This window comes from Myotis brandtii, unplaced genomic scaffold (genome assembly GCF_000412655.1).
Source record: "Myotis brandtii unplaced genomic scaffold, ASM41265v1 scaffold345, whole genome shotgun sequence".
NCBI lineage: Eukaryota > Metazoa > Chordata > Mammalia > Chiroptera > Vespertilionidae > Myotis > Myotis brandtii.
The window spans coordinates 1,207,510-1,219,278 of record NW_005363283.1 but is presented as its reverse complement, the minus strand read 5'-3'; positions in this window follow the sequence as shown (position 1 = coordinate 1,219,278).

Genomic DNA, 11,769 nt, shown 5'->3' with positions numbered 1-11,769 from the left:
CCTCCATCACTGGAGCAAGCAAGCCTCCTGCTCGCTTCAGCTGCGTGGCTGCCGGCCGCCATCTTTGTTGGCAGTTAATTTGCATATCTCGCTGATTAGCCAATGGGAAGTGTAGCGAAGGTACGGTTAATTACCCTTTTTGTCTTTTATTAGATAGGATAATATGTTCAGCTTGGCTCTCTCCCTTGATCACAGTTACATTATATCCTACATTGTCCACCTTTGAATAAGAAGCCTTGCAAAATATTGCCAAATCAAAAACAAACAAAAAAACTACAACGTGGGATGTTTCAAAGTATACTTGTACACTGAAATTTATTTAGATATTGTGGATTACTGTCACTATTTATAATTTGAATTGTCTTCTATATTCATTTCTAATTGTTATTCTATTCTCTTGGGTAAATACATAGGAGTTGAATTACTGGGTCATAGAGTAGGTGAATATTTAACACTACAAGAAACAGCCAAATAACATTGTAATATGGTTATATCACTTAAACTCTTACCAGAAATGCACAAAAGTTCTAGTTGGCTCACATTATTGCTGACACTTGCTCATTGTCAGTCTGTTTAATTTTAGGTATTCTAATGCCTGTGTAGTAGAATCTAATCATGGTTATAATATGCATTTCTGTGATGACTGATGGTTTTAAGCATGCTTTTATGTAATTATTGACGAGAGAGGAAGGGAGAGAGAGTAAGAAACCAGTGAGAGAGAGAGAGAGAGACATCTATCAGCCTCCTGTGCACCCCCTACTGAGGATTGAGCCTGAAACCCAGGCATGTGCCCTGATCAAGAATTTAACCTCTTGGTGCATGGGATGATGCTCAACTAACTGAGCCACACCAGCTAGGGGCCCAGAACAATGTATTGAAAATGTTATTCTTTCCCCATTTCTTTATGTTTGAGAGGCAACAATACATATATATTGCTAATTTTTATTGAGGTGTTTATATTCTTTTCTGAGTTATAAGAATGCTGCATATATTCTGGATACACTAAAAGCATTTTATCCTATTCTTTTGTCTGAACATTTATTTCCTAACTAGAGGCCTGGTGCATGAAATTCGTGCACAGGTGAGTGTCCCTAAGCCTGGCCTGCACCCTCTCCAATCTGGAACCCCTCTAGGGATGTCTGACATCCCTCTCACAATCTGGAATAGCTGGCTCCTAACTGGTCATCTGCCTGCCTGCCTGATTGCTCCCTAACCACTCCCCTGCTGGCCTGATTGAGGCCTAACTGCTCCCCTGCCAGCCCGATTGCCCCCAACTGTCCTCCCCTGCTGGCCTGATCACCCCAACTGCCCTCCCCTGCAGTCCTGGTCGCCTCCAACTGCCTTCCCCTGCTGGCTTGATTGCCCCCAACTGCCCTCCCCTGCTGTCCTGATTACCCCCAACTGCCCTCCCCTGCTGGCCTGGTCTCCCCCAACTGCCCTCCCCTGCCAGCCATCTTGTGGTGGCCATCTTGTGATGATGTCATGCGAGCGCGTGGCCCCACCTAGGCTTTTATTATATAGGATGATATCATTTGATGAGTGCAGACTTTAATTTTTATGAACTTTTTTAAATCAATATTTTATTTTAGATTTGGTTTAGTGCTTTTATGTACTCTCTAAGAAACAATTGCTTACCCCGAGTTCACAATGATATTTACTATGTTTTGCTTTAGAAGATTTATTGTTTTATTTTAATGTTTAGGTGAATGGTTGATCTTGCAAACAGACTAGATTTATATTATCCCAGAGGATCTCTAAATTTTACATGAATATTTATTGAAAATACTTTTCTTTTACCATTGGGTCACCTTGCTACCTTTTTCAAAATTAATTGGCTGTCTTTAGTTTTATTATAAATCTTTATTTCCATATAAATTTAAAATCACCTGATAAATTCGTACAGGAATCTACTAGCAAATTTGACTCACATTTATTTGAATCTATACTTAAAATTGGGGAAATTGGTATCTAAACTATATTGACTTTTTCAATCTTAGTTCAAAATATAACACTTAATTTTTAAAAAAATAAATCTTTAATTTGGAATAATTTTAGATATACGTAAAAGTTTCAAAGGTTGTACAGAGAGTTCTAATACACCCCTCACTCAGTTTCAGTTTCCTTTTAATGTTACCAGTTTACATTACAGTGGTATGTTTTATTAAAACTAAGAAACCACAATTAGTATATTGCTATTAACTAAGCTCCAGACTTTATTCTTATTTCACTAGTTGCCTCATTAATGTCCTTTTTCTGTTCTAGGATTTAATCCAGCATATCACATTGTATTTAGTTTTCATATCTTCTGTCTCCTCCAATCTGTGACAATTTCCCAGTCTTTCCTTGTTTTCTATGACCTTCATAGTATTGAGGACTACTAATAAGGTACCTTTTTGACTGTCTCCAATTTAAATTGGTATGATATTTTTTCAGTTTGGGCAATTATGAATAAAGCTACCCTATTTTTGCATACAGATAAGCATGTGAACATAAGATTCATTTTACTATGTACATACCTACGAGTGTCAAGAGCTGTTTCTGATTCTACAAGTAAGGAGATTGGAAATCGCCACATCATCTTATAATTAGTAAAAAGCTGAACAGACTGCAGAATCAACACATCTTGGATTTCTAAAGGTGCAGAGGATGCAGAGCAAATGACTGCCCCCATGATTGGAGAGACAAACAAGCAAATACAGATTTGAAGTGCCTTTCTCATCAGGTGTTCTATTACATATACATAATGTTACTATCGATGTTAACCTTGATCATTTGTTATGTTAGTGTTTGTCAGATATCTTCATGAAATCTTAATAGAGTTTCCCTTTCCATACTTTATTATTTTAAGGTTGATGACTATGTAAAGCCCCATGCAAACTCAGTAGAATAATGCAGACAAATATTCTAAGTCCCAGGGAAAGAGGAAAAGGGAAGAAGGCTTATTCCCTCTTAGTCCTAAAATTTGTTCCATTAAAAACACAGTAGATGAAGGGACATACACTCAAAGAAGAATAAAAGATAAAGATAGAAGAGAGTGGGGTGGTTGTCCATGTTTCAGAGTATATTCTTCTTATCCCTCAGGGACTGAGAGTGTTGGGGTATTGATTAAAAGTGCATGGTGAGGGGTATTTGACTATGGCTAGAATCACCATTCTGTGTGTAGGACTCTATTCCAAGATGTGTCATCCATGTAGCTAAAAATATGTTTGGCACCTCTTTGAATGAAGTAATACACAACATGTACAACATAGGTGCTGATCTTAGAGGAGAGGTTGTGGTTATCGGTGTCCTTCCTTGAGCCAAGACACCATCCTTTCAGTGGTGGGCTGCACCAGAGAATCTTAAAGGATGAAAGCCCATAGGAAAATCTTCATCTGTATGTTCTTGTGGGATTTAGAAGTTTGTTAAATAGGAATAGGTACATATGAGACCACAACATAAAGTGTAGTTATGATGTCCTTCTATCTTCCATGATTTTTCCTATCTGTGGACCCAAATTTCCTCTTATTTGGATTCCCTTTAATCATATTTGAAGTCACCAAAGTATTAGAGTTTAAACATGGTTAAACTAGATGAAGCTTTCTATTATATAGTTTTCAATTCTTATTTATTGATATCATGTGTATGCTTGTTTTTTCACTTATATTTTAGTTATTATGTGAAAGATGGGTGGGCAATAATAATGGATATTTTTGCTCTTATTTACCTTTGGATTTCTGTTTTTAACCCTTTGTTGTGAAGGAGAGAAAGAAGATAGCCAGTACTTGGAGAATTCGCAGAATTGGAGCAGTGCATGTGACACAAGTTATAAACTTTACATTCTTGTCTAGGTATATAGACAGAACCTGATGCTCCTGCAAAGGTAGGCCCTCTTTAACCAAATCAATTGTTCTGGAAAATGAAGATTTTTAGTATTCTTATATCTCCAATAGCCACGGGTTTCACTCCCACTTCAAACTTTGGCATAAATTTAGGTTGCAACCAAAAGGAATTAAATCTCTCTATTTTTGTTTCCTAACATTATTACCTATGTACAACCTCTGTCTACTGCTTATGGTATCTTCTCTCTTAATTCACATGATCTAAGGCTTTCCATACACAGAAAATCCAACTTCTCCAGATATGTATAGCCAGTGACTGTGACACCACTGAAGATTGCTCTCAGGTTTAATTGTGTTTTTGTTTTTGACGAGGTGTGAGAGTTTATGTGTGAGTGTGTTTGTGTGTAATTGTTCTGGAATATGTAGGGATTCTTGTTTGATGCTGGAATGACCCTGGATGGTTTATAAGAGGAAGATATGTAGAGAAAGATGACACAAATATTATACCTAGTTTGGAATATTATACCTATTCCAAACTTGGTTACCATACAGCTTCTAAATAGAGGTAATAATTCCATGAATATGAAAATATTACTGCTGAGCATTGTTTTTGTACTTTACCATGGATCAAGATGCCTTAGACAATGTTCTCAGTTTGATTGGAAGTCAGTGATGCCCTGACCAGGTAACTCAGTTGGTCAGAGCCTGATGCACCAATCTATGGTCAGGGCATATACAAGAATCAACCAATGAATGCATAAATAAGTGGAACAACAAATCTCTCTAAAAAATAAAAATAAAGTTGGTGCCAAAGTAAATAACTCATTTCAAAGGACTCATTGAACAAAGGAACCCATTTCAAATATTCAAAGTAATATTTAGAGACTCAGGTCTCTATAATAAACTCTGTGATTCAACATTTGAATTACAAAAGCATTTAGTGGCCACTGGGGGAACATTTGAGAGGAAAAAGTGAATGAGCACAGAGGGAAGAGAAAGGAAATGGACTTCTCATAAGTGAACAAATGCAAATGTGTTTTCAGGATAATTATATTTTCTTACACAAATGAGAAGTACAATAGATATAGGTCTGATTCTTGTAGACACCATTTCAGAAAGGTCAAAGATTAATGCTAGGTTCAACAATGGGTTGGGAGATCAGAGTAGGTGTTTCTTATCTCACAAAGAAAAGGGGACCAGTTAGCCTAGGGACTTGGAAACCTAGGAATATATTATTTTAGTCTTTCTTACCAGCTTTCTAGCAGAACAAAAACACTCAAGTTTACTATACAGTCAAGTTCAGTACTGAACTGTCCACTTCAAATAATTTTCTGAAATTTTATTATCCTGCCTAAAGACAAATACAAAGAGATGCAGCTGTTTTTTTTTTTTTCTTTTTTCTCCAGGAGGAGCACCCTCTCTGCCCCATTACACTTCCTAGATAGTGATAATTGGCTGCAGGGTACAACTGAGGTAAAAATAAGTAGCATTAAAGAAAAACAGACTGAAAGAAGCCATTGGATTTTGCCCAAGACAAACTTCTTATCACAGAATGGAAACTTAGGTCACAGATGGCTCAGATATATTTACTAAAGATGTGAAAATTCTAAGTTTCGTGAAATGGGAATTTAACTTACTTTTTAGTCTATTGAAAGAAAAATAGACATGGTAAAGTCCAGTTTAAATGTCCTTTCCCTGGGTCTTTTTTCCTTCTCTCATCCATGGCAAATAACTTAGCCAGAGGTGTATTTCCAAATCCTCTTTCTTTCTGGGATTTGTGTAACATTTTTCTCTATCTCTTAGACTATGACTTGTTTGTGTTCTCCTATCACAGTTACATGCTCTTTATCATCTTCTATCAGATTCAGTTGGCCATTGGAAAGTTAAAGTGCTGGGCACCTGTGTCACATAATTGAAAAGTGAAAAGTGGGAAAATATATGCTCAACAACACCACTGATTAAGAGCCAACATAATCTAGAGCTGAGAGAAGGAAAAGAGGACATCTCTGTGATTTAAGCTCATATCTCTCAGAATTTAACAGTGATAATTTATTTTTATTGATTTTAGAAAGAGGGAGAGAGAAAGAGAGAGAGAGAAAGAGAGAGAGAGAGAGAGAGAGAGAGAGAGAGAGAATTTGTTGTTCCCTTTTATTTATGCACTCATTGGTTGATTTTGTATGTGCCCTAACAGACCATCAAACCCACAACCTTGGCACAACTGGACAACACTCTAACCAACTGAACTACCCAGCCAGGGCTAACAGTGATAATTTAAATGGTTAGTTCCCTCTCAAGGGATTTCTTTCCTCTCAATATTTGCACCTCTGTACTGATCTCCACTTTACTTCCTAAGGGTTTTAGTGTGTTTTCATTAATGTTATGTGGATTTGGAATGAAGGAATTTGGGGGTACCAAAGAGTGTAAGGGTATTATATGTATTTTGTTGTTTTGTTTGGGGAGGTTGGTTAGATTGCTTTGGGAGAAAAAATATTTTTTCAATACTTTGTTTCTAACAACTTGAAAAATAATGGGTTATAGTAAATATATTTCTTAAGTGAGGAAGAAAAAACAGGAAGAGGCTTATTCTCTCTTGGGCATGAAAACTATCCAAGGGTACATAGAGAAGGTAAGGAGAGATGGAAGATGGAGGGCAGTAAATAGGAAATGCCAAGTTCTTACAGAAAAATGATGAATTTCATGCTGTGGTGGTGGGAACTGGGTCGGATCAGACAGAGATGCTACCTGCAGTCCTGCTGTGTGCAGTGCCCTATTTAGGAAGGCACCATTCACATAATACTATATTATGAAGTGCGCCTTCCTGAGTAGAGTAATGTCCAACAAGTCCAACATTTGTGGTAGCTAAAGTTCCTGAGGATAACATTTTCCAAAAAAGTCAATCAGTGGTATGTAACCCTTTAATATAAAGATATATTCCCAATGAGAAGGAGATTTGCACTGGGGATATAGTTCTTCTTAAATTCTGCTAAGTAAAACTCCCTGATTTAAATAATACCAAGACTCTCTTGACAGTCTTTTCTCTATACTCAGCAATATAATGCCATTCTGTCTTGGGGTGACATTGGTTAATAAGATTACATAGGTTTCAAGTGTACATTTCTATGATTCATGATATGTATATTGCATCATGTGCCCACCACCCAAAATCAAATCATCTTCCTTCACCATATTTTTGACACCCTGAACCCTTTACTACCCCTCACCCCCACTTCTCTCTGATAACCACCATACTGCTGTCCATATCTATGAGTTTTTGTTTGATTTTCTTGTTTCTTTTGTTTATTTCAGTTTTATATCTCACATATGAGTGAAATTATATGGCTCTTAACTTTTCTGTCTGACTTATTTTGCTTACATTATGCTTTCAATAACTAAGAAAATTTACATATATGAATCTTAATATATATTCTTTTAGCATTTTCAATATCTCATCCCACTGTCTTCTGATCCCTAATGTTTCTGATTACTAGTAAAGTCAGCTGTTAATCTCATTTAATGCATTTTATAATACAAAGTATATATTATATGCAATGAGTCACTTTTCTTTGCAGCTTTCAAAATTCCCTACATTAAAAAAATCTCTCTCTCTCTCTCTCTCTCTCTCTCTCTCTCTCTCTCTCTCTCCTCGTCTCCAGCATCAAGAGATTGAATATCATGGTCTGCCTGTCTTATTTCCTATTTCTCTGTTTTTGTCTTATGTTGGCTTTGTCACATATTTTTGATGTTTATAGATGAATGTTTGTCATCATATTTTGGAAGTTTCAGCCATATTTCTTTGAAGATTTTTTTCCAAATTCATTTCCTGTATCCTCTCCTGAGATTCCCACCATGCATATTTTGTTGTACTTGTGATGTTGCATTTTTCTCTAAGGCTCTATCATTTTTTGTATTCATTTTACTCTCGAGTCTCTATAAAGTGCTATCACTATCAACCTGTTTTTAAAATTACTATTTTTTCTACTGCTAATTCAGATCTAATATTGAGTCCCTGCATTGATTTTTTTTTCATTTTATATATTTTACTTTTAAACTAGATTATTATTTTTACACTAGTGGCCTGTTGCACAAAGATTCGCTCAATAAGCCTTCCTTCACCTGGCTGCCAGCACCGGTTTTCCTCTGGCACGGCACCCAGGACTGAGGCTTTTGGTCCGGCCGCAGCAGCGAGGCTTGGCTTCTCTGCCTCAGCTGCTCCCAGCCCCTCCTCTTTTTTTTCCCCAGCTCCTTGAGCAGAGGCCAGGGCTTGCTAGAAGCCTGGGTCGCCCCCAGCAACCCAGGCCCCCAGCCACTCCTTGAATGGAGCTCAGGCCCCCAGCCCCTCCTTGAGCGGAGCCCAGGGTGGGAGGGAAGCTTGGCTTCCTCCATTGCTGGGAGCAACCCAATCCACCTACTTGCTCCAGCTCCATGGCCACCGCCATCTTCAGTCTTCACTCCACGCCTCCGTATGCAAATTAACCACCATCTTTGTTGGGTTAATTTGCATAGTCACTCTGATTGGCTGGTGAGTGTAGTGGTGTGACGGAGTGATGGTTAATTTGCATGTTTCTCTTTTATTAGTGTAGAGATAATGTATACCTATTTTTATATACATGTTTGGTGAGATGTACATCTTGACATACAGGCCATCATAACTTTCTTTACTTGTCAAATAATGACTTATTTATTTATTTTAAAGTATTTGTAATGTGTACTTTAAAGTCATTATCTGTTAGTGTGATATTTGGAACCTCTTACAGGAAATTTTTGTGGTCTGTTTTTCTCTTATGTATGGGATACATTTTCCTTTCCTTTGTATATGTCATAATTTCAATGGAAAGTTAGACATTTTAAATGATTAATTATAGCAGCTCTTGATTTTGATTTCCCCCTCCCTGGGGTTGTTTTGTTGTTATCTGCTTCTTTATTTTTTATTGACTTTGAAATACTACAGGGGTTGGCAGAAGTAGGTTTATATTTGTGAGTTTATATCTATATCTTTATTAATTCTTGTATTATTTGTATTAATTCCATATGAATAACTGTAAACCTACTTTTCCCTACCTCTGTATTTTAGTGAAGTTTTGTCTACAATGTGAATTGGCTTGTGTTTTTCATACTAGGCACAGCCTTCAGCATGCACACAGTCATTCTGAGAAGACAGAGGTTTTCATGGACTTTTCTTTAACTCTTTCTTTTCCTGATCTCCTTGTCAATCTGTCTGCCTCTGTGTGTATCACATCCAGCCCTTAGAATTTCTAATTGCAGGCAGATTGTTGTATCGTTTTCAAAATGCTATAGGCATAAATGTCTCTGGAGTTTGATCTAAATAATTCAGACCCTTTTGCACAGGTAGTTCCAAGGCAAGTCTTTGAGGTTTGTTCAAATACCATGAAGCCTCTTGTTAGCTATCTCTTCCCCTGTTTCTCTTTGGTAAACAAGCCTTACTAGTTCTTAGCTTATTACAGTCAGTGTGCTACAGCCTCATTTTATTTATTAATCACTGGAATATACATTGTTTTTGAGAATGTGTTCATGTTAGATTTTCCCTGTACTCTGTTATAAATAAAATCATGTTCTTTAGGGAGAGCTTTAATTTTCTTTGTTATTTAAGCCAGTTTCTCATATTATAGACACACAAATATTTTGTATGGATGTCAGAGGCTGGGCCAAAATAATAGAATTACTAATCTGGATCTGGCACAAAAAACAGTGGCCTACTTGTCTCAGAGTTACCTTTCTGCTTTACAAGTAAGGTGCTTATCAGTGGCAGTAGATCCTGTTATTTCTGGCATGCCCCACCTAATGTGGAACCTCCATCCAATGACTGAGGTAAATAAAAGTAAATTAGTGATGCATATTCTTAGATGCTGCACCTGCAAATAGAGCCTTCGCTCCATGATAATAGGCAGAGAGGTGGTACAATGCCCCTGAGCTCTTACTGCATGCACCCAGTGTTAAGTTCCTGAAGCGTTAAGCTGGGTTTATGGAGTACATGAGAAATGCTGGAGGGATTGCAATCTCAACAATTATAACATAGTTCTTGAATGGGAGCTAGAGAAAGAGAGAACTCCTTTTTTAGGCCATAGTCACCTTAAATACATAAACTTCAGCCTCTGGCATCCATACACCATATTTATGTACTTATAATATGATATCTCAGGCTTCATTTTTCCAGGGAAATGCAGGTACCATATAGCATATCTCAGAATAGAAGAATGCAATAACATTCAGTGTGTTCTCTTGCAACTATCAAAATTCTATTCTTTTTCTTCAGTATCAGTAGCCTGCATAAGTCAGTTGGTCTTGATTTCCTTATGTTTATCTTATTTGGATGTTTATGTTTTTTTCGTCAAAATTAAGAAATTTTTATTCCAAAACTTATTGAATTAAAAAATATATTTTCTCACTCTTTTTCTGCTGATAATTTTGTAATACATATTTTGTGCACTTACTTTCTGTTGTTTTACTGTTCTCAAGGCTGTGCTCATTTTTATTCATTCATTTTCCTCTCTTTTCTTTGTATGCATTGTCACTATCTATCTATGTACAAGTTCATTTGTTGTTTTCAGTGTGGCAAAGTAGGTTTATAGTTGTTTATATGGAAATTAATATGATAATTAATAAATAATAATACAAGAATAAACTTTGTGTATTCACAACTATAAACCTACTTTTGCCCCACCCTACACACACAAACACACACACACACACACAAATGCAGTGAAAAGAGAAATAAGATAAAGCATGCCAAATATTTCCTCCAAGAGCAGGAGAACATAACAGGAGGGCTTAATGTTTATTAGTTCTGAAAACTATCTTTTGAAAACTCTAAACTCTAAGGGGACAACACTAAGGGAAGGATGAATGTGGAATAACAGTGGGGTGGGTGCTGCATAGGTATTTTGTACAAGTGCCAGTGACTACTCACAGCCTGAAAACATTGAGTGGTTTTTGAAAGGAACACGAATGGGTCAATATGCGGAGCTGCCATCTTTAGACATTCTTTGTGTGATACTTTACTGCACATAGTGTCAATCATATGTGATTAGATGTGATTATCACCTGTGCCAGTAGAGTAACTCATGATACGTTCAACATATGTAATAACAATGTGGGTGTATTGAGTTGTTTAGTTGCTTACAGAGAGATGCTTTCCCTAGAGTGAAGACATTTCCCATAACAGCTTCCCCTATGTTGAACTAGCTCAGGGAACTCTCTAGATGAATTTTCTGAAAGATTAAGCTTCTGTAGAATAGATATCTGAGAAGCAGGAGGGAATTAGCCCAGCCTAAAAAACAACAACAAAAACAACTTGAAAAATTGGAAAGTACACTTATGGGTAAGAACATTTTGTCACATTTGGAGGCTAGGGTAGGTTTTAGGTTGTGAAAAAAATAAAGAGAGGAACACCATGAAAGCACTTAAGTATTGTTCTCATTTAAGTTAGTCAACTTTAGTAAAAGGGATATGATTCTGAGAAGAAACTCAATGGGAACATTATCGGGACGTCCAGGACCTTGTATCTACCACCAGTGTCATGACACAGAAGAGTGTTATCCCCCCCCCCCCCAAAAAAAAAATCCTTCATGCCCCTGTAGCCAACCTTGACCCCATCCTAACCCTTGCAATCATACTCTGTTTTCCATCATTATATTTGGTCTTTTCCAGAATGTCACATAAATATCCTATATAATAAAAAGCTAATATTCAAATGGTTGTCATGCCCTCACACCATCATGCCATAAAGGCTCAGACACTCAACACTGGGGAGAGAGGAATGGGGACCAACCAGGCACAAATGAGCTCATGAGAGAACAATGGGGACCAGCCAGGCTGCGGCCCAGGAGAGGGAGAAGCTGCCTGTCCCATGGTCCTGGGTGCCAGTCGTTGCGCCTGCACCTGCGCCTGTGGCCCGGGAGAGGAACAAGCCACCCACCCCGTGGTCCCAGGC